Raw genomic sequence first — 22,225 nt, forward strand, 5'->3', positions numbered from 1 at the left:
TAAAATAGTCAAAGAAGATCATTTCTTGAAAGAGTTTCAATTGAAAAATCTTGTCCTTACTACAAATGCCACACCAGAGATAAATGTGGGCAATCCCCCCATTTCAATATAAAAACCTCAACTGGGTGATAATTCTAATACATTACAGCCTTGATTTTCCTTTGGAAACTGCAATGAAAATATGAAGGGTTGGTACTTGTTTACACTATTTAAACTGAATATTTATAGGCTTCATTTTTAATATTTTTAAAAATTATGGTAAAAATCATATATCTTAAAATTTACCAGCTTAACCATTTTTAAGTCTATATTTGATCATGTTAACCATATTTACATGTTTTGTGAAACAGATCTCCAGAACTTTTTCATCTTGCAGGACTGAAATTCCTGTACTAATTAAACAATTCTCCCTTGCTCCCTTCCCTCAGCCCCTGATAAATAACATTCTTTCTATATCTATAAATTTGATTATTATAGACAACTCATATAAGTGGTATTATACAATATCTGTCCTTTTTTTCACTGGCTTATTTCATTTAGTATAATGTCTTTAGTAACAAACTATAGAAAAGACCCCTGAAAGTATAGTCTTCAGTATAATGTCTTTAAAGCTCATCCATGTTGTAACATGTGACAGGATTTCCTTTTTTTAAGGCTGAAATAATATGCCATAGTATATATGTACCACATTTTGTTTATCTGTTCATCTGTCAATGGACATTAGGGTACCTTCACTTCTTTGCTATTGTGAATAATGCTACTATGAATGTGGTTATGCAAAGATCTCTTTGGGACTCTGCTTTTAATTCTTTTGGATATATACCTAGAAGTGGGATTGCTATATCATATGGTATATTTTTATTTTTTGAAGATCAGATTATTGTTTGATATATAATTCGCCTACTATAAAATACACCACTTTAAATGGTATGCTTCAGTGCTTTCTAGCATGTTCACAATACTGGGCCACTATCAGCACTATCTTATTCCAAAAGAGTTTTATCATCCAAAGATGAAATACATACCTGTTAGCAGTCACTCCTTACTACTCCCATTCTCCCCAGCCTGAAACAACCACTGATCCACTTTTTCTCTTTATGGATTTTCTAATGCTGGTTATTTCATATAAATGGAATCATATAATATATGATCTTATGCAAATGACTTCTTTCACTCAGCACGATGTTTCCAAGGCTCATGCATGTTAAAGCATGTATGAGTACTTCATTCTTTTTATTATCAAATAATATTCTATTGTATGGATAAAACACATTTTGTTAATTCATTTATCGTCTGATAGGCATTTGGATTCTTTCTAGTTTCTGACTATTTTAAATAATGGTGCTATGAACAGTTTTTAGAAGCTTTTGTATGAACATATATTTTTAATTTTGTTGGTATATACTTAGTAGTGGATTGTTGGGTTACATGGTAATTCTATGTTTAAATTTTCAAGGAACTGCCAAAGTGTTTTCCAACATGGTGGCATCATTTGACAATTTCATCAGCAGTGTATGAGGATTCCAGTTTCTCTGTATTTTTATCAAAGTTTGTATTGTCCACCCTTTTTATTATATCCATCCTAGTATGTGTGAGGTGGCATCTTTGTGATTTTTATTTGCATTTCTCTAATAGCTAATTATGTTGAGTATCTTTTCATATGCTTATTGCCCACTTCCATATATTCATTAGGGCATGTTTATTTGGATCTTACTCTAAAACAAAAAGTTTAACATTTGAAAAACCTCGATCAATGTTCCACAGATCTGCAATGTGAATTACTTAGCTCTTTGGGATTTAATGACTTGCCCAATGACACACAGTGGATTAAGAGCAGAGGTTGACTGATCTACCTACATGGGGCTTTCTGCTACCTTTTGATTCAGCAAATTACTTAATGCAGCTCACTCTGGTGGGGTGCAGGTGTCACAAGCTGTGGACACAGTCAGACCTGGGTTACATCTCAGTTCCTTCACTTCCAAGCTTTGTGAACTCAGACAATTAAATTAAGGTAGCCAAGACTCACTTTCTTTCTCCGCAAAATGGGGATGCTAATAGGACCTGACATGCAGTGTTCTCCTGAGGACTAAATAGTATAGTGCATGCAATGTGCCTGGGTCTTGTTTGCAAATGAGATGATCGTCTATATAGAATATTCCAAAGGATTAACAGAAAGAAACCTCTTGGAATTAAAGGGTAATTAGTCACAAGATAGAAACATTAATATATAAAAGTCACTGCTTTCATATATACCAGCAGAAACAATTGGCATTCAAAATTAAAAGTCAATACCATTTACAATAGCACCAAAATTTAATTATTTATATATAAATCTAACAAAATACTTGTGGGATCATTATGCAAAAAATTGCAAGTCTTTGATGAAAGAAGTAAAAAAGAAGATCTAAATAACTAGAAAAATATTTCATGTTCATGGATTGAAAGTCTCAATGTTATTAAGATGTCAGTTCTTCTCAACTTGATCTAGAGATAAAGTGAAAGCCCAATCAAAACCCCAGCAAGTTGTTTGTAGATATTGACAAACTGATTCTAAAGTTTATATGAAAAAGGAAAAGACCCACTCAGTCTTTTACTGTGACTACAAGACTTACTGTAAAGCTACTGTAATTCAGACTGTGTGATATTGATGAAATAGACAATTAGATCAATGGAACAAAATACAGAGCTCAGAAATAGACCCAAACAAATATAGTCAGCTATTCTGTGACCAAGGAGAAAAAGCAATTCAGCAGAGAAAGGATAGTCTTTTTAAAAAAAAAAATGGTGCTGGAACAACTAGACAACCATTAAAAAAAAAAACAACCTAGATGCAGACCTTGTATCTTTCACAAAAATGAACTCAAAATAGATCATAGACCTAAATATAGTGTACCTGGATTGTGGCAGGTACTCCATTAATGGTCACCATAGTCATTTGGAACTGTTCTGAAGCTCTGTTCAATTGGCCAATCAAGAACTAGTGCAGCCATAGTATAGTATAGAAATAGTATAAGGACTTTTGAGGGAAGCTGAGAGAGCCTTTGGGAGGCCTGATCTTCCCCCAGTGTGGCCAGGGATCACCTGCCTCAGAAGTCACATGGAGTCACATTTGCAAAGGCAAATCCTGGGCTTACTGCAGACTCAGACTCCTTGTGACTTTAGTGTTTTTGTTTGTGTTTTGTTGTTTCTTCAGTAACACCCTTGGGTTTTTTAATCCTTGCTCCAGGACATGCTCTGTGATTTTAGAGAAAGGGGGAGGGAGAGAGAGAGGGAGAGAAACATTGATCTGTTGTCTCTTACATGCACCCCCACTAGAGTCCCAACCTGCAACCTAGGCATGTGCCATAACTGGGAATCAAACCCGTGACCTTTCCGTTTATGGGTCTGACACTAAAGCAACTGAGACACACTGGCCACAGTCACCCTCAGGCGATTTTGATGGACATTCAGGTTTGAAAATTTAGGGTGTAGGAGTTAATCAAATAGTCTGTCAATAATGAGTGATAGACCCATCCATTGTCATAGCCCATGGTGTAGTGGAAAGAAGAGTAGGCTCTGGATTCAGAGGAACCTGGGTTCAAATTCTGTCACTGCCCCTTACTGACAGTATGACCTTAGGCAAGGCACCCTCTTCTCTGAGCCTTGATTAAACTGTTGCTGAATGAGGACGGTAAAATAGTGATACTTGCCTCCTAGGCTTCTTGGGAGGTTTAAATGAGACAAAGCCTGGTCTCATCAGTATTGTCAGTGTCAGTTGAATTACATGTAAACAGCCAACCAAAGGAAGGCAGGAGAGTGGGAAAGAATGAAACGGAAACAGGGTACTTGGTTGTTGTGGGGAAGTTGCAGAGGGGGGCTTTGGATAGCCAGAAGGCAGGAAGTAGGCCATGCATACTGTCACAGGATAGATAGAAGCGATGCTGGAAATCTCAGTGGTTTAGCATTCTCTGGGAGCTGGGGCTGGGTGCCTGCTCTCATACATAAATGGCCCTAAGAATGGAGAGATTTGAGATCTAAGTGGCTGCCTAATTTCTGTCTTCAGAGTATCAAAAACCAGTCATAGAACATATCTATCTATCCTTTTCAAGAACTGGCATTTTTAAAAAAGAAGCTGTGTTTTTAATGTTGCATACCCTTGGCTTCTTCAAGATGGGGAAAAAAAAAATTCCTGAGCCCCCTCTGCTGGCTGTGCCAGAGAAGAGCAAGTGAGGAAGTAACTAGAATGATCTCTAAAAAATGCATTTTCTTTTCTTTTTTAAAAAATATTTTTATTGTTGTGCAAGTACAGTTGTCTCCATTTCCTCCCCACCACTCCCCCATAAAAACATGCATTTTCACAGGGATATACAGTCAAATACAATTACAATAACAGAGAGCTGCATGAGCTCACGTGTCCTTTCATGCAGACCACACACAAAGACATGCACAAGTATGTACTGAAGTAGCACATACTCACACTAGTGCAGGGTTGTTGAGGGTACCCATTCAGGCCTCACTCAGGCCTGTATCTCCCATTAAGAGCTGTGCAACCTTGGGCAAGTTTATTTCTTTTTTTCTACCCAGATTTATTTAGGTATAGCTGATAATTTAAAATTATATACATTTAAGGTGTACAACTTGATATACATATGCCTCGTGAAACATTCAATATAATCAAGCTACTTAGCATATCCATCACCTCAGATAGTTGCCATTTTTCCTAAAGTTTTTAAACTTTTTTATTTTGTTAATTTAAAAAAAATATATATATACATACATATATATAGGTATACATGTGTATACTTTTATATGTACATTCATATTTATCTGAATCATAATGTATAAAAAGGGCCTACTTAGCACATAGTAAGCACGTGGTAAATGGAAGCTGTTATGCTTCTATTATTAGTAGTAAGTAAAATTCAACCTTTACATTGGAAATATTAGCAAATGTTTATATTGTGTTTACTATGTTTCAGGCACTATTCTAAGTGCTTTCTTTTTAAATCATATATTTTATTGATTATGCTATTGCAGTTGTCCCATTCCCCCCCTTTATTCCCCTCCACCATGCACACCCCCTCCCACCCACATCCCCCCCTTTAGTTCATGTCCATGGGTCATATATATAAGTTCTTTGGCTTCTCCATTTCCTATACTATTCTTAACCTCCCCCTATTTTCTACCTACCATTTATGCTACTTATTCTCTGTACCTTTTCCCCCTCTCTACCCCTTCCACTCCCCCGCTGATAACCCTTCATGTGATCTCCATTTCTGTGACTCTGTTCCTGTTCTAGTTGTTTGCTTAGTTTGTTTTTGTTTTTGTTTTAGGTGTGGTTGTTAATAACTAAGTTTGTTGTCATTTTACTGTTCATATTTTTTATCTTCTTTTCTTGGATAAGTCCCTTTAACATTTCCTATAATAAGGGCTTGGTGATGATGAACTCCTTTAACTTGACCTTATCTGAGAAGCACTTTCTCTGCCCTTCCATTCTAAATGAAAGCTTTGCTGGGTAGAGTAATTTTGGATGTAGGTCCTTGCCTTTCATGACTTGGAATACTTCTTTCCAGCCCCTTCTTGCCTGCAAGGTCTCTGTTGAGAAATCAGCTGACAGTCTGATGGGAACTCCTTTGTAGGTGACTGTCTCCTTGTCTCTTGCTGCTTTTAAGATTCTCTCCTTAATTTTAATCTTGGCTAATGTAATTATGATGTGCCTTGGTGTGTTCCTCCTTGGGTCCAACTTCTTTGGGACTCTCTGAGCTTCCTGAACTTCCTGGAGGTCTATTTCCTTTGCCAGAATGGGGAAGTTCTCCTTTATTATTTGTTCAAATAAGTTTTCCACTTGTTGCTCTTCCTGTTCTCCTTCTGGTACCCCTATGATTTGGATGTTGGAACATTTAAAGATGTCCTGGAGGTTCCTAAGCTTCTCCTCATTTTTTGAATTCTTGTTTCTTCATTCTGTTCTGGTTGGATGTTCCTTTCTTCCTTCTGGTCCACACCTTTGATTCAAGTCCCAGTTTCTTTCCTGTCACTGTTGGATCCCTGTGCATTTTCCTTTATTTCATTCAGCATAGTCTTCATTTTTTCATCTAAATTGTGACCAAATTCAACCAATTCTGTGAGCACCCTAATTACCAGTGTTTCAAATTGTGCATCTGATAGGCTGGCTATCTCTTCGTTGCTTAGTTATATTTTTTCTGGAGCTTTGATCTGTTCTTCCATTTGGGCTATTTTTTTTTGTCTTGGCTCATCTGAGCCAGGAAAGTTTAAGTGCCTAAGGCAGGTTCTGCTGAAAGGACTGATGCACCCTACTATCTCCGAACATGCAGGTAAAAATGCTGGAATAACTCATCTCAGTGTAACAAGTCTACTTGCATGCACACAACTGTGGTTCCTTAGAAGAAAGTACATTCTCAGTGGAAGGGATCATAGCTCTTTTCTTTCCAAGTTTTTCACCTGCTGCATTCCTTCCCTAAATGCTTTCTATGTATTTTCTCATTTAATCTTGACAACAGTCTTATGAGGTAGGTACTATTGTTACCCTCATTTTACAAGTGAGAAAAATGAGTCTCTGAGAGGGTAAGTGACTTGTCCAGGGTCACACAGCTAGTAAGTGGAGGAGCTTTGACTCAAATTCTGGCAGCCTGGTTCCAGGGATTGTTCTACATCTGCCTAATGGGTAGGATTAAATGAGATGTTGCATGCAGAGTGCTTGACATAGTACTAGGCACATCCTAAATACTCAATAAATATCATCTATTATTATTCAGATTTAACCTTGCTACACTTACTAACTGGACCTACTCAGATCTATATACACATATAGAGAGGTTAACACCAGATGTGCCCACACATGAAAATATACAGATGTATGCATAGATATATACAGATCTATTAATTTATTTAGTGTACTCGGTAATATTTACTGAGCACACCAGAGAAATTATTCTTTGCCTTGGGGATAAGACATTCCAGTAGGTGAGAAAGACAAACAAGATTAAAAAAACTACGTACAGTTGATCAGATAGTGTTCAAGAGAAAATATATTCAGGGAAGAGAGACATAAAATATTTGTTAGGATTAACATTTTAGGTAAGTGTGGCCAGAGAAGGTTTAGCAAAGAAGATACATTTTTGAGTAGAGATCTAGAGAAGAGGAGAGAGTGAGTCATGCACCTGTCTGGGATAATACCTTCTGAGGGTGAGGAAACAGCAAGGTCAAGTGCCCTGGGGTAAGAGAGTACCTGGCATGTTCAAGCAATGATGAGGAAGCCATGTATCTGGAGTGGGCTGAACTAAAGGGAGAGTAATAAGATGAATGGCAATGGACTAGTTGTGGAGGTCTTTGTAAATCATTAAAAGATTTTGAATTTTACAGTAAGTTGGAGAACTATGGCAGGATTTTGAGCAGAAGACTAATATAATTTAATTTATGTTTTAACAGAATCACTTTGGCTGCTCTTTGAAAATAACCTGAAATGGATCAAAGAGAAAAGATCAGAAATTAATTAGGAGACTATTGTGGTGGTCCAGGCAAGATAGGTTGGTTGGTTGTCCCTGAAAGGAAGGAAGGTGGTGGAGGAGCAGTAGGGTTCTGGATAAATATTGAAAGTAGAGCCAACAGAGTCTGCTGGTGGATTGATTAGATCAGGGTTGTGAAACAAAGAGAGGAGTCAAGATGACTCCAAGACATTTGGCCTGAGCAACTGTAGTACAAATGTGGAGTTGTCATTAAAAGATAGCAAATACTGAAGGAGGAGCTGCTTTGTGCTGGAAGATTAGGAGTTAGGTTTTTAACATGTTAAGTTGGAGATTGCAATCGAGCATCCGTATGGAGATACAAGTAGGTCCTTGAATGCGCAAGTCTGTAGGTCAGGGAAGAAGTTTGACCTGGGGATAAACATTTTTTGTGACTTCTTGGAGAACAGATAGTATTTAAAGTTATGAAACTGGATGCAGTCACCAAGGCAGTGAGCATAAATGAGGAAAAAAAGATTTAAACAGTGAGCTTGAGGCACTACAAAGTTAAGAAGTCAGAAGTTACAAAGAGGCCAGCAAAGGAGATGAGAAAGGATTATCAATAAAATAAGAAAAGGAGAGTGGAGTGTTCTGGAAGCCAAGTTTAAAAAAAAGGGTTTCCAGGAGTGACCACCTGAGCCAAATGTTGCTGATGAGCCAAATAACATGAGCCATAAAAAATTGACTATTGTATTGAAAAATACAGAGGTCACAGGTAAGCTTGAGAAGAGCAGTTTCTAAACTGGTGGAGAGGTGGCATGGAAAGCCTGATTGGAATGGGTTCAAGAAGAAATGGAGGAAAACAATTGCGCATAGCAAATATAGATTACTCGTGAGTTTTGCAATTAAGGAGCAAAGGAATGGAACTAGAGCTGGAGGAGAAGTGATGTCAAACCCTGGCTGGTGTGGCTCAGTGGACTGAGTGCTGGACTGCGAACCAAAGTGCCGCAGGTTCCTTCCCAGTCAAGGCATATGCCTGGGTTGTGGGGCCAGGTCCCTAGAAGGGGGCACGTGAGAGGCAACCACACATTGATGTTTTTCTCCCTCTCTTTCTCCCTCCCTTCCCCTCTAAAAAATAAACAAATAAAATCTTAAAAAGAAAAAGAAGTGATGTCAAGAAGAGACTTTTTTAAATTGAGAGAAATCCCGGCATGCTTGTTTGATGATTAGAATGATCCAGACTTACTGGATCTGGTAGAGGGGGGAAGATTCATGATGAAGAAGAGAAAAGGAAGAATTACTGAAAGCAGTACCTTGAGTATAATGGTCTCCCCCTTATCCATGGTTTTGCTTTGTGTGGTTTCAGTTACCTGTGGTCAACTGTGGTCCAAAAATATTAAATGAAAAATTCCAGAAATAAACAATTCATAAGCTTTAAACAGTGCACTCTTCTGAGTAGTGTGGTCCCGCTCCATCCTGCCAGAGATGGGAATCATCACTTTGTTTAGTGTATTCATGCTATATCCAATCCCTGCCCCTCAGTTATTTAATAGCCATAGGGTATCAGATCAACTATCACCATATCACAAATGTTGTGTTCAAGTAACCCTTATTTTACCTAATGACCCCAAATTGCAAGAGTGGTGATGTTGGCAATTTTGATATGCTGAAGAGAATCTGTGAAGTGCTTCCTTTAAGTGAAAAGGTGAAACTTATCGACTTAGTAAGGAAAGAAAAAAAATTGTATGCTGAGGTTGCTAACTTCTATGGTAAGAAGGAATCTTCTATCCATGAAATTGTGGAGAAGGAAAAAGAAGTTCACACTATGTTTGCTGTCACTCTTCAGACTGCAGAAGTTATGGCCACCATGCATGATAAGTGCTTAGTTTAGATGGAAATTAATTTTGTGGGAGGAAGCTGTGAACAGAAATTGTGTTCTAATTAATGACACATGTTGCACCAGAAGGCACTGAGCCAATAGAAAGACTTCAACAAGGGATCCTCTGAAATGAGTGACGCCAGGCCATTTACTGCAGGTAAAGGATGGTTACAAAGATTCAGGAATATGTTTGGACTGAGAAATATTAAAATTACTGGAGAGGCTCTGTCTGCTGATGAAGAAGCTGCTGCTACATTTACAGTAGAATTCAAGGAAGTGATTAGGGTTTGGTACTATCCATGGTTTCAGGCATCCACTGGGGGTCTTAGAACATACCCCTTGTGGACAAGGGGGACTACTATACGTAAAAAGAATGGGACTGCATGTACAGGTGGAGAGATTGATCTCAGTTAAAAGCCTAGACTATTCTTCCCTAGTAACAAGATAGAAAATAGTGTATATGGGGGCCTCTCATGAAGCTGAAGTGTTCTCAAAGAAATAGGAAACAAAGCCATTAGCTAATCATAGACTGTTAGAGAAAGCATAAAATGTTCTTCAAGGAGAGTGCCAGGATAAATGGACTCAGAGACTATAATGTGGCTCTGGGGCAAGTTTAACTCCTCACCTGAGGTTAGTAATGATGAATTTAAAGTGAAACCAGCAGAATTATTGTGTTTTAGTTCGAGCTCCATTCAGGTACACAGGTGCAGCCACAGAGGAGTTAGCAAGTTGGATTAAACAGGATTGTTGCTTACATAAGTGCCGCAAGAGAATCTAATGTGTGACCAAAATAATTTAAGCTGGGTAAGGAGAGAAGACAGGATGTTACATAGGTAGACAGTGAAAAGGTGGTAGGATTAATGACATGGAGGTCTCAGTAGGAGGGAAGGATTCCTGGATTTGCAGTGTAAGAGGATTGAGCTGCAAAGATAGGAGGTGGTCATCAGAGAGGGTGATTATGAAATTGAGATTGGTCACAGCAAAAACTAAATATAGGTGATTGAAAATGGCTACAAATTCTTTGCAGCTCCTCCTATCAAAAGTGAGGTCTGTTTCTCTGTGTCTGGAACCTGGGCTGACCCTGTGACTTAATCTGACCATGACTAGGAAGGAAGTGATGATCTCTGAGCCTCAGCCTCAAGAGGTCTGGCAGCTTCTTCCATTTTGCCTTCTTGGTATGCTGCCACCACCAAGGTTGTTTTTTTTTTTTAACCCTTTGAGGATGAAAGAACATCAATAAAGAAAGAAAAAAGAAAGTTTGCCTAGAGAGAGAGACCCAGCTAACCTGCCATCAGGAGCATGAGTGAGCCTAGGTGAGGCCAGCAGAAGAACCAGCCAATCTAGAGTATTGTAAGACATAATAAACTGTATTTGCTTCTTGCTTTTTAAATCACAGTTGATGTACAATGTTATATTAGTTTCAGGTGTACAATCTGTTTTTACACATTTATATAACCTATGAAGTGATCACCCTATAAATCTAGTACCCACCTGGCATGTTACATAGTTATTACAATATATTGAGTATATCCTCAATGCTGTACTTTACATCCCGTGACTATTCTGAAACTACTGATTTGTAGTTCTTAATCCCTTCACCTTTTTTGCCCACTTCCCCAAACCCTCTCCCTCTAGCAACCATCAAAATGTTCTCTGTATCAGCCCTGGCTGATGTGGTTCAGTGGACTGAGTGCTGGCCTCCGAACCAAAGGATCACTGGTTCAATTCCCAGTCAGGGCATATGCCTGGATTGTGGGCCAGGTCCCCAGGAGGGGTCACATAAGAGGGAACCACACATTGATGTTTCTCTCCCTGTCTTTCTCCCTCCCTTTCCCTCTCTCTAAAGATAAATAAATAAAATCTTTTAAAAAATGTTCTCTGCATCTATGAGTCTTTCTGTTCTGCTTGCTTGTTTATTTTGTTTTTTGGGTTTTTTTCTACTTTTTGCCCACCTCCACCTATCTCTTACCCTCTTTCCTTTGGGCTATCACCACACCGTTGTCTGTTTCTATGTGTTATGTTAATATGTTTTTTTGGTTAACTCCTTCACCTTCTTTCATTCAGTCCTCCACTTTTCCCCTCTGATAGCTGTCAGTTTCTCCCATGTATCCCTGCCTCTGTTTCTATTTTGTTCATCAGTTTATTTTGTTTATTAAATTCCACACATAGGTGAGACCATATGATACTTGCCTTTCTCTGCCTGGTTTATTTCTCTGAGCATAATATTCTCCAGGTCCATATGTGCTGTTGCAAAAGGAAATATTTCCTTATTTTTTATGGCCAAGTAGCATTCCATTGCGTAAATGTACCACAACTTTGTTTTATCCACTCGTCTACTAATAGGTACTTGGACTGTTTCCAGATCTTGGGTACTGTAAAGAATGCTTCAATGAACATGAGGGTGTGTATGTTCTTTCTGATTAGTGTTTCGGGTTTCTTTGGATAAATTCCAAGAAGGGGGAATTTATCACTAGGTCATAAAATAGTTCCATTTTTAATGTTTTGAAGAAATTCCATACTGTTTTCCACGGTGGTTGCACCAATCTGCATTCCCACCAAAAGTGCATGAGGCTTTCTTTTTCTCCACATCCTTGCCAGCACTTGTTGTTTGTTGATTTGTTGATGATGGCCATTCTGACAAGTATGAGGTTCTCATTGTGGTTTTAATTTGCATCTCTCTGATGATTAGTGTTGTCGTACATCTTTTCTTATGTCTACGGGCCATCTGCATGTCCTGTTTGCAGAAGTGTCTATTCAGGTCCTTTGCCCATTTTTTTAATTGGATTGTATGTCTTCCTGGTGATCAGTTGTATAAGTTCTTTATAGATTTGGAAATTAACCTCTCATCAGATGTACCATTGGCAAATATGTTCTCCCATTCAGTGGGTTCCCTTTTCATTTTGTTGTTGGTTGCCTTTGCTGTGAAAAAGCTTTTTAGTTAGTCCCATTTGTTTATTTTTTCCTTTGTTTCCCTTGCCTGAGGAGATATATCAGAAAAAATATTGCCAAAGAAAAATGCCTGAGATTTTACTGCCTATGTTTTCTTCTAGGATTTTTACAATTTATATTTAAGTCTTTTATCCATTTTGAGTTTATTCTTGTGTATGATGTAAGTTGTTGGTCTAGTTTCTTTCTTTTTTTTTTTGCATGTACTTGTTCAATTTTACTGTCTTTGCTCCATTGTATGTTCTTGCCTCCTTTGTCAAATATTAAATGACTGTAAGGTATGAGTTTATTTCTGGGCTCTCTATTCTGTTCCACTGATCTGTATTCCTGTTCTTATGCCAGTACCAGGCTTTTTTTTTTTTTTTTTACAATGGCTCTGTAGAGTAGTTTAATATCAGGTAGCATGATACCTCCAACTTTGTTCTTCCTCAAGATCGTTGAGGCTACTCTGGGTCTTTTAAGGTTCCATGTAAATTTTTGGAATATTTGTTCTAGACCTGCCAAATATGCCACTGGTATTTTAATAGGAATTGCAATGAATCTATAGATTGTTTAGAGTAGTATGGACATTTTAATTATGTTAAATCTTCCTATCCACGAACAAGTTATATGCTTCTACTTACTTGTATCTTCCTCAATTGCTTTTTCAATATCCTATAATTTTCCAAGTAGAGGTCTTTTACCTCCTTGGTTAAATTTTTTCCTAGGTGCCTTATTTTGTTGTTGTTGTTGCAATAGTAAATGTGATTGTTTACCTAATTTCTCTTTCTGATAGTTTATAAAATGCCACTGGTGTATAAAATGCCACTGATTTCCAAATGTTAATTTTGTATCCTGCTACTTTTCTTAATTCATTATAAGATTTAGTAGTATTTTAGCAGAGTCTTTAGGGTTTTCTATATACAAGAATATGTAATCTGTGAATAATGACAGTTTTACTTTCTTCTTTCCAGTTTGGATGCCCTTTATTTCTTCTTGTTTGATTGCTATGCCTAGGGTGTCCAGTACTATGTTGAATAAGAGTAGCGAAAGCAAAATTCCTGTCTTGTTCTTGATCTTAAGGAAAACACTTTTAGTTTTTGCTCATTGAGTGTGATGTTGGCTATGGGTTTGTCATATATGGCCTTTATTATATTGAGGTGTGATTCTATTTCCACTTTGCTGAGGATTTTTATCATAAATGGGTGCTGGATTTTATCAAATGCTTTTTCTGCATCTATTGATGTGATCATGTGGTTTTTATCCTCCATTTTGTTTATGTGATGAATCACATTTATTGATTTGCAAGTGTTGTATCTACCCTGCATCCCTGGAATAAATCCCACTTGGTCATGGTGTGCAATCTTTTTAATGTATTGCTGTATTCAATTTGCTAATATTTTGTTGAGAATTTTAGCATCTATGTTCATCAGGGATATTGCCCTATAATTTTCTTTCTTGTAGTGTCTTTATCTGGTTGTGGAATTAGGATAATACTGGCCTTATAAAATAAAAATACTGGCCTTATAAAATGAGTTTGGGAGCCTTCCATCCTGTTGAATTTTGTGGAATAGTTTGAGAAGAAGAGCTATTAGTTCTTCTTGGAATGTTCAGTAAAATTCACCTGTCAAGCCATCCGGTCCAGGGATTTTGTTTATTGGGAGTTTTTTTTGATTACTGACTTAATTTCAGTTAAGTGTAATCTGTCTATTCAGATTCTCTGATTCCTCCTGATTTACTTTTGGAAGACTGTATGTTTTTAGGAATTTATCCATTTTGTCCAGGTTGTCCAGTTTGTTGGCATACAGTTGTTCATAATATTTTCTTACAATCCTTTATATTTCTTTGTTGTCAGTTGTTATTTCTCCTCTTTCACTTCTGGTTTTATTTATTTTGGTTTTCTCTCTTTTTTCTTGATGAGTCTAGTGCAAGGTTTGCCAAATTTGTTTATCTTTTCAAAGAACCAGCTCTTGGTTTCATTAACCTTTTGTATAGTTTTAGCTTCTATATCATTTATTTGCACTCTGATCTTCATTGTTGCCTTCCTTCTATTTAATCTGGGCTTTGTTTGTTGTTCTCTTTCTAGTTCCTTTAGGTATAGGATTAGATTATTTATGGGAGATTGTTCTTGCATCTTGAGATAGTCCTGCAATGCTATGAACTTGTCTCTTAGAACTGCTTTTGCCGTGTCCCATACATTTCTGGTTTTTGCATGTTAATTTTCGTTTGTTTCCAGGTAACTTTTGGTTACTTCATTGATCTCATTGTTAACCCATTCATTGTTTAATAACATGCTATTTAGCCTCCATGTGTTTAAATGTCCTTCAGGTTTTTTAAAAAATTGTACTTGATATCTAGCATCTACCATTGTGGTCAGAGAAGATGCTTGATATAATTTCAATTTTCTTGAATGTAAGACTTATTTTGTGTTCTAACATGTGGCCTATCTTTGTGAATTTTCCATGTGCACTTGAGAAGAATTTATATTCCTGCTACTTTGGGATGAAATGTTCTGTAAATATCAATTAAATCCTTCCAATCCAGTGTGTCATTTAAGGTTGCTGTTGCCTTGTTGATTTTGTTTGGAAGAGCTATTCATTGATATCCGTGGGGTCTTAAAATTCACTACTATGTCTAAATTACTGTCAATTTCTCCCTTAATGTCCAGAAAATTTTTCTTTATATATCTCGGTGCTCCTATGCTGGGTACATAAGTATTTACAAGGGTTATGTCCTCTTATTGGATTGATCCCTTTAGTATTATGTAGTGGCCTTCTTTGTTTCTTGTTATGTCCTTTGTTTTGAAGTCTATTTTGTCTGATATACAGGTTGAAGAGATGCAGGTCAAGGCCAGCCATTGCCTTTGCTCTTCCTGAGGCTACCTGGCATAAGCTACAGTTGGTGCTACTTGTTCTGGGTTTGGAGGTGCCCAGGAGAGGCCAAGCTGTAAACCAAGGCCAACTGCTGCTAGTGCCAGGCCTGAGGCTACTTAGCAAGAGCTACAGGGCATGCTGAGGACAGACGCTGCTTGAGAAATTTTAAGAAAGTCTGAATCATGAGCCAAGAGAGGCTGTTTATATGGAATATCTACTGGAAACTGCTGGGGTGGGCCTGCAAGTTGGGTAGGGTGGGGCTTTAAGGTATCACCAGGGCAGGAGTAACCTTAAGAGCCAGATTGACAGACACTCACATATGGCACAAGCCAGCTCTGTGGGGGAGCTTGTGGATCTCAGAAAAGGAAGAATGGCCTCTGCCAGCACTTTTGTCTGGAAGAAAGCTGCTGCCCAGCTCTCACTCTTATGCCCAACAATTCAGTTCCTCCCTTTATGTCCCTGGTGTCTTTTAAGCTGCCACCCCAGTGCTGGAGCTCAGAGGAGAGAGTCTAAATAAGTCTGTGCATGGATCCTTTAAAAGGAACTTCCTGGAACTCCAGAAGCTCTCTGTTTTCCACAGCCTCAACCTACTCTGGTTTTTACAGCCAGAGGTTATGGGGACTTCTCTTCCTGACACTGGAAACTTGGGCTTGTGGTTCTGGTGTGGGTTTAGGACCCCAAACTCTTCGGGGGGTCCTTCATAGCTCAGATATCCTTCCTGATTTTTAACCACCACACATGGGTATGGGACTTGTCTGTTCTGTGCCTCTGTCCCTCCTACCAGTCTAGATATGGCTTCTTCTTTATATTTTTAGTTACAGAACTTCTGTTGAGCTTGATTTTAGGTGATTCTGAATGATGATTATTCTGTAGTTTAGTTGTAATTTTGACGTGGTTGTGGGAGGTTCTGAGTACCATGTTTACCTATCCTGACTTCTTGACCAGAATCAAATTGTATTTGTTTTAAGCCACTAAGTTTTTGAGTGTTTTTTTTTGTGTGTGTGTGTGCAGCAATATAACTAACGCATAAAAGTTTGGCTGTGAGAGTGAGTGGCTGAAGTAGGGTCAAGGATGCAAATGTTGATGGGATGGAGTTAAAGAAACTAAGTAGCCAGGGTGTTGGGGGAATCTTCTGTGTGTATACTGAAATTGACAGGGATTGAGGTGGGGATAATGTTGGAAGGTAGTGTGACAGGAATGAAGCACCTTCAGGAAATGAGTGGATGTGATTTGTAGCAGCATGATCTAATGAAATGAGATTCTAAGCTGGACATTTTAATGCAGCTAGGTGTTTCTACATATACATATAGACATACCTATATAGTTTTTATATGCACAAACATACAGATATGTGCATAGATATACACACTGATAGACATGTGCCACAGATCTGTGTAGACAGTCAGAACACCAAGCAAGAAAATATTCACACAAGCACATATAAACACAGGTATACACTTTAATACATATATAGTAGACTCTCTATATTTATGGGTTCTGCATTGTGAATGCAACCAACTTTGGATAGAACATATTTGAAAAAAATTACACTGTTACTGACATGTGTTATGTAGTTAGTTGCAACAATAATTGATCTGTACTGAATATGTGCAGACTATTTTTCCCTAAATAATATAGTATAACATGTATTTACATAGTATTTATGTTGCATTAGGTGTTATAAGTAATCTAGATGTAATTTAAAGTATAAGCGATGCTGTGCACAGGTTATATGCAAATACTATGCCATTTTTTATAAGGTACTTGAGCATTTACAAATTTTGGTATCTGCAGTGGGCTGTGGAACCAATTACCCACAAATACTGAGGGACAACTGTACATATACAGGTAAATGCAAATAATCCTGAACTCAAGCCACATGTATACAGACATGCAGTCACATATGCATGCATAGAAACACACAAACATATGCACACAGTGACAGGCACAGACATGTAGACATACTGCCTCACATAGAGAGATGTGCAATGAACCTGCTTACCTACACTTAGTTGCACACTAACATCTAGATGCATGTACTCAAATAAATGTTAGCATGGACACATAGACATTGATACACAATACACATAACTACACATATATATGAACAGAACATTTACACATGTACATATATACCCAAACACATAGGCATGCATACCACAGTCATATCCACACATTCACCAGAAGAGAAACATGCACACATGCAGATATGGGCACCAAACATTTGCGGGCAAACAAAATACTCTGACCACACACATGTATACACATATATGCTTATGTATGCATATGAGAATACACACATACATGTACTCACAGGCACATAGAGGCCCTCATAGCACCAAAGCACTTGTGAATGCTTTGTTATATTTCAAAACTATTTTAGATTCAGATTTGTGTTCTGCCTGTACTTACCAAGCTGCTGGGATGGGAGAGCTTTACCAATACATAACAGCCACTGGGCTCCTGCTTCTTTGGGGCAAGGGCAACAGGGGCTGCAATGGGAGCAGACCACTGAACTTCCAGGAAATGCAGTGGGTGGGGGGGAGGGTGAGATGGGTAAAGAGGGTCAAATATGTGGTAGCAGAAGAAACTAGACTTTGGGTTGTAAGCACACAATAGAGTATACTGATGTCAAATTATAATTTTGAACACCTGAAAATTATATGACATTATTAACCAGTGTTACTCCCATCGATTTAATAAAAGGAGAAATGCAGTGGGAAGTAGGAATGGTGCAGTAGGGCCTTTAGTGCTTATAGTAACATAACTTAGTGGCTATACGTACAGACTTTGGAGTCCAATGGGACCTAATTCAAGTCCCAGCTCACCCACTTGTCAGCTATGTTATCTTGGTAAGTCATTTTTTCTGAGTCTTGGTTGTTTTTCTTGAATTTGGAAAATGGTGATGCTAATAGCAACTCCTCAAAGGGTTATTGTGAGTATTAACTGAATTAATGCTTATAAAACACTAGAACACTGTGTGACATATTGTTAGCTCTTAGTGTTAGCTGCTGTTGGTGGTGGTGTTTGCACTCGGAACTCCATCATCCGCCAGCCAAGAGTTCTGGATTCCACCAAATTATCTCCACCTGTTACTGATGGCCTTGTCTGTAGAAATCCCTAGCAGCAGGCGGCAGAGGCCTGACGGGACAGGCCATGGAAAAGAGAAACACTGGACTTAGGGAGTGGAAGAAGGAATGAAGACAGGGCTCAGAAAACTCAGAATGAAGGGGCAGCCTGGGAGGGACAAGCCCAGGTGAAATGCTGCAGCTATAGGCCTGAGGTAACAGGAAGCCTAAGACAAAGCTGGGGTTCTCCCAAACCCTCTTCCAAAGACAGGTCTGTGAGCTCCCAGGGGAATCTGTTCCTAGGACTGCTATAGGGGGTGGACTCTGAAGGGGACAGCTATCCTGGTCTTATTAATTGTCCCAGGGCTGTGACAGATTGGAACACAGTCCTCTTACAAGGCCCTCTATCTTTATAATTTTTTAAATAATTGAAGAAAAGTACACATGTCAGAAGGTACAACTCGAAGCATTTTTAGAACTAATATATCTGGCTAATCAGCACTCAGATAACAAAATCATGAAATGACCAGCATCCCCCAAATCTCACAATTGCCCTTTTCTAGTCACTATACCCCAAAGACACCCAGTAGCCTGTTTTTTTTTTTCTGCCAAAAAGCTCGATTGTTTCCATTGGATCCAAGGCATGGGAGAGGGCTCCAAGACCGTGAAAAGGATGCCTAGGGACTTCAGGGAGAGACTCAGGCAGAAGCCAGACACCAGGGGAATGCAAAGAGGCCCCTCAAAGTCCTCTGGGCTCCAAAGTCTCCTAGCCGAGCCTGAGGGTGAGTGAGCCTTTGGAAGAGATGCTGTATTTTTCAGACCATAAAGCGCATCTAGGTTTTAGAGGAGAAAAATAAGGAAAAAAAATTTTAAGCAAAATATGTGGTAAAATATTTAATAACAAATAACATAATATGTCACCAATGTAAATGTAAAGAGAACTCAACAGCAGCATTAACAACCATTATTCCTCCCGAATTTTGTGGGGGGGGAGGGAAAAAAGTGTGTCTCTTAGTCCAAAAAAATATGGTACTCGCCCAGCCTAGCCTGGGGGCCCTCGCCTGCAGAGATGAGCCAGGTGTGGCCCATCTTCCTGATGAATTTCACCTGCTTGTCCAAAAAGTGGTTCTCCAGGAACTCACAGAGCTGAGGGGCTGTGCAGGCAGAATGCAAGGCATGCAGATGCAAAAGTGCCTGGTTCAGATTCTTGTCCAAGGCCAAGGTGGGTTCCATGGTGTCCTGAGTTTTACCCCACTCATCTTGGGACAGCTTTTGCACATACTGGAAGAAGGTGCGACCACATGCTGGTTTTGCATCTTCAACAGACACTTGGCACCTCCCCACTTCTCTGCCAGCTCTCAGAAGAAGTGGTGCATGCCCTCCAGAGCCACATTGTCACGGTTGAAATAGAAGCCCAGATAGAGGTAGGTGTAGGAGGCCCGCAGATGCAGCGTGGCCAGGTGGTTGATGGCAGGCTCCACGTGGGTGGGATAATTCTGATGAATTTGGGAGCTCATGGTTGTTCGGCAATGAAGAGTTAAAGTCAACAACAGTGTTGGCTGGTTTTGGAGGCTGAGGATGGCTGAGGGGGTGCCAAAAGTGGCTACTTGAAAAGAGATTGGAGGGTGTTCAGAGGCTGTAAGAAGGGGTGCCGCTGTGTCTGTTCCATCCAAAAACTGTTGAAGCAAAAGACAGATGCAGGAGACCGCCAAGGGTAATACTAGTCTGGTTTTTAATAGCAAAGAGTTGGTTTCCCCACATTTCCAAATGAAATCATACAACTTGTCCTCTTTTGTGTCTGGCTTCTTTTACTGAAATGTATGTCTGTGAGAGTCATCCTTATTGTTATATGTGTCAGTAGCTGGTTCTTTTTTTATTGCTGTATATTATTGCAGTTTGAGAATGTCCTACACTTTATCAATTTGAATAGATGCTAATTTGGAGCTATCACATACTACGAATGTTATAGTACATCTTTTGGTGAGCATAGACTTGCACCTTATTTCTTATTTATAAATTTTCATCCCTTATAAAAGGGCCACCCTCAGTTGGATAATCTCGGGGCTCCACAAACCATGGATTTGATCCTACCCAGGAGGCAGGCTTTTTGAAGTTTACTAAACTTCCATGTGTTGTATATGAATGGCACCCCTAGGGAACAATACAATGGGTCTGGTGCCCCCCGGAGTTGTGTAATGGATTGCTGTCCACCACTCTGCTTCCCTCTCATCCATTCTCAGGACCTGGGAGGTGGTTAATTTCACTGAACTCAGAAAGACTTTTATTTTCAAAACCTCTTTCCTTTTATGTCCTTTTTGATTTTGAATTATGGGCACAGAATCACAAGAGCCATGGGCCAGTCTAAACAATGCCAACAACCCATCAGCTAATTCTATGGGGAAAAGAAAGAACCCAGTTACAACAGGTGTTTGATTTTATAGAAATCAAATCATGGGGCTGTATTTTTTTAACCCCTTCAGAGGTTATTCAGAGATCAGGTAGACACATTGCAAGTCTCTTCCAGCCCTTTTATAAAGTCAGCAAAGGAGAAATATGTTAGGTTTTAGAAAGGAAATTTTTGCTTAAAGGCAAGACCCTAGCTTCTGTTTCTGCCCTAAGTTCCAGGGTGGGTGGGTATAGTGTACAGTGGGGAACGTGTTCTCTGGAGGCAGATTTATCTGCTTTTAGTCTCTGCTTGGCCAGTACTGAGCTGAGCAGGTGCCATAAGCTCTCTAGGTCTCAGTTTCCTCCTCTGAAATAAATGTTTCTTATGTCATGTGTAGGAAACAAGGGGACAGGAAGGAGACTCATAACCATGGTGGACTGAGCAGCCTTGTTTCTCTATGGCGAAGAGAGGTGGCAGGTCCAGAGGTGGAGTATGACTGCATTGGCCCTAGGCTTGGGCAGCCCAGCCCAGTGCCCGACAGATGGGCAAAGGAAGGAATCCATGAATTCCTACTTGCCAAATTGACAGGTCTTGTTTGGGCAACTTAGTGTCTCGGGAATTTTGCAATTGGACGGAGCACAGGGACATGAATCCTTGAGCATGATTACAAAGAAGCCTCCCCTGAGGGCCCAGGAAGGGCTCTGGAGTAGGACAGAACTGAGTTCAAGCCTTGACTTTGGGCTTTGCATCTTACCTTACCCTGACTTTGACATCTTATGCTCTGAGCCTCCTATAATATAATCGATTAATATTAAATCCTCACAGGGTTACTGTGAAGATTATATGAGACCACACATAGAAATACGTTTGCAGTGGGACTACATGTAATGATTGGTGCTCATTGTTACCATTGGAGTAAGACATGATGCCTCTCACTCCATTTCCTCAAGTGTTTTCAGAGCTCTGACTTTCTGCCTCATGCAGTGGTCCTGAACCATATCAGCTCCCATGCCCCTTTGATAGAACACCTATTTTGTAATGACCTCTGTACTTCCCTGGAAATAAATGCATCGCTAAGATAGTCTCTTACTTTTCAAAGTTTGGTTCATGGGCCAGAAGCATCATGAGGATCACCTGGGAACTTGTTAGAAATGCAGAGTCTTGGGCCCTGATCCTAGGCTCATTGAGTCAGACTCTGTATTTTTAACAAGAACCTCAGTGGTCTTTCTGCACAGTAAAAAACACAGAATTTTGTCCAGACCTCTATTGAACGCCAACTATCACGTTGAGATGATCCGTTTACAAATCTGTTTCCTTCAATGGGCTGTGACCTCCTCGAGGACAGGACTCAGCCTTATTCATCTTTGTATCCTCAGCGCCTAACTCAGGCCTGGCTCAGAGTAAGATCTCAATAAAGCTGTATTGCAAATCAATATAAATCACTGTCATCATCACTTTCTGGCCTTCCTGGCGTCCCGAGGTATTTGTTGTCCAGGACCATACCATTTATTTTGGCACTAGGTCATCTTCCTCCTGCCACTGATTGCTCTTGATTTGTTTCATAGGTATAAGCCCGGGCTCCCCAACATGATGAAATTCCATAAGAGCAGGCGAGCTTTTGTATTTCTTTTTGTCCAGTGCTTGTGAATATAATA

The 22,225-nt window shown here is 39.3% G+C and overlaps 1 pseudogene; it reads right to left on the reverse strand.

Moving 5' to 3' along the window:
• Window positions 1–502: 502 nt before the first annotated feature.
• Window positions 503–592, reverse strand: LOC114505936 (annotated as a pseudogene).
• Window positions 593–22,225: the final 21,633 nt, after the last annotated feature.

This window comes from Phyllostomus discolor, chromosome X (assembly GCF_004126475.2).
Source record: "Phyllostomus discolor isolate MPI-MPIP mPhyDis1 chromosome X, mPhyDis1.pri.v3, whole genome shotgun sequence".
Taxonomy (NCBI): Eukaryota; Metazoa; Chordata; class Mammalia; order Chiroptera; family Phyllostomidae; genus Phyllostomus; species Phyllostomus discolor.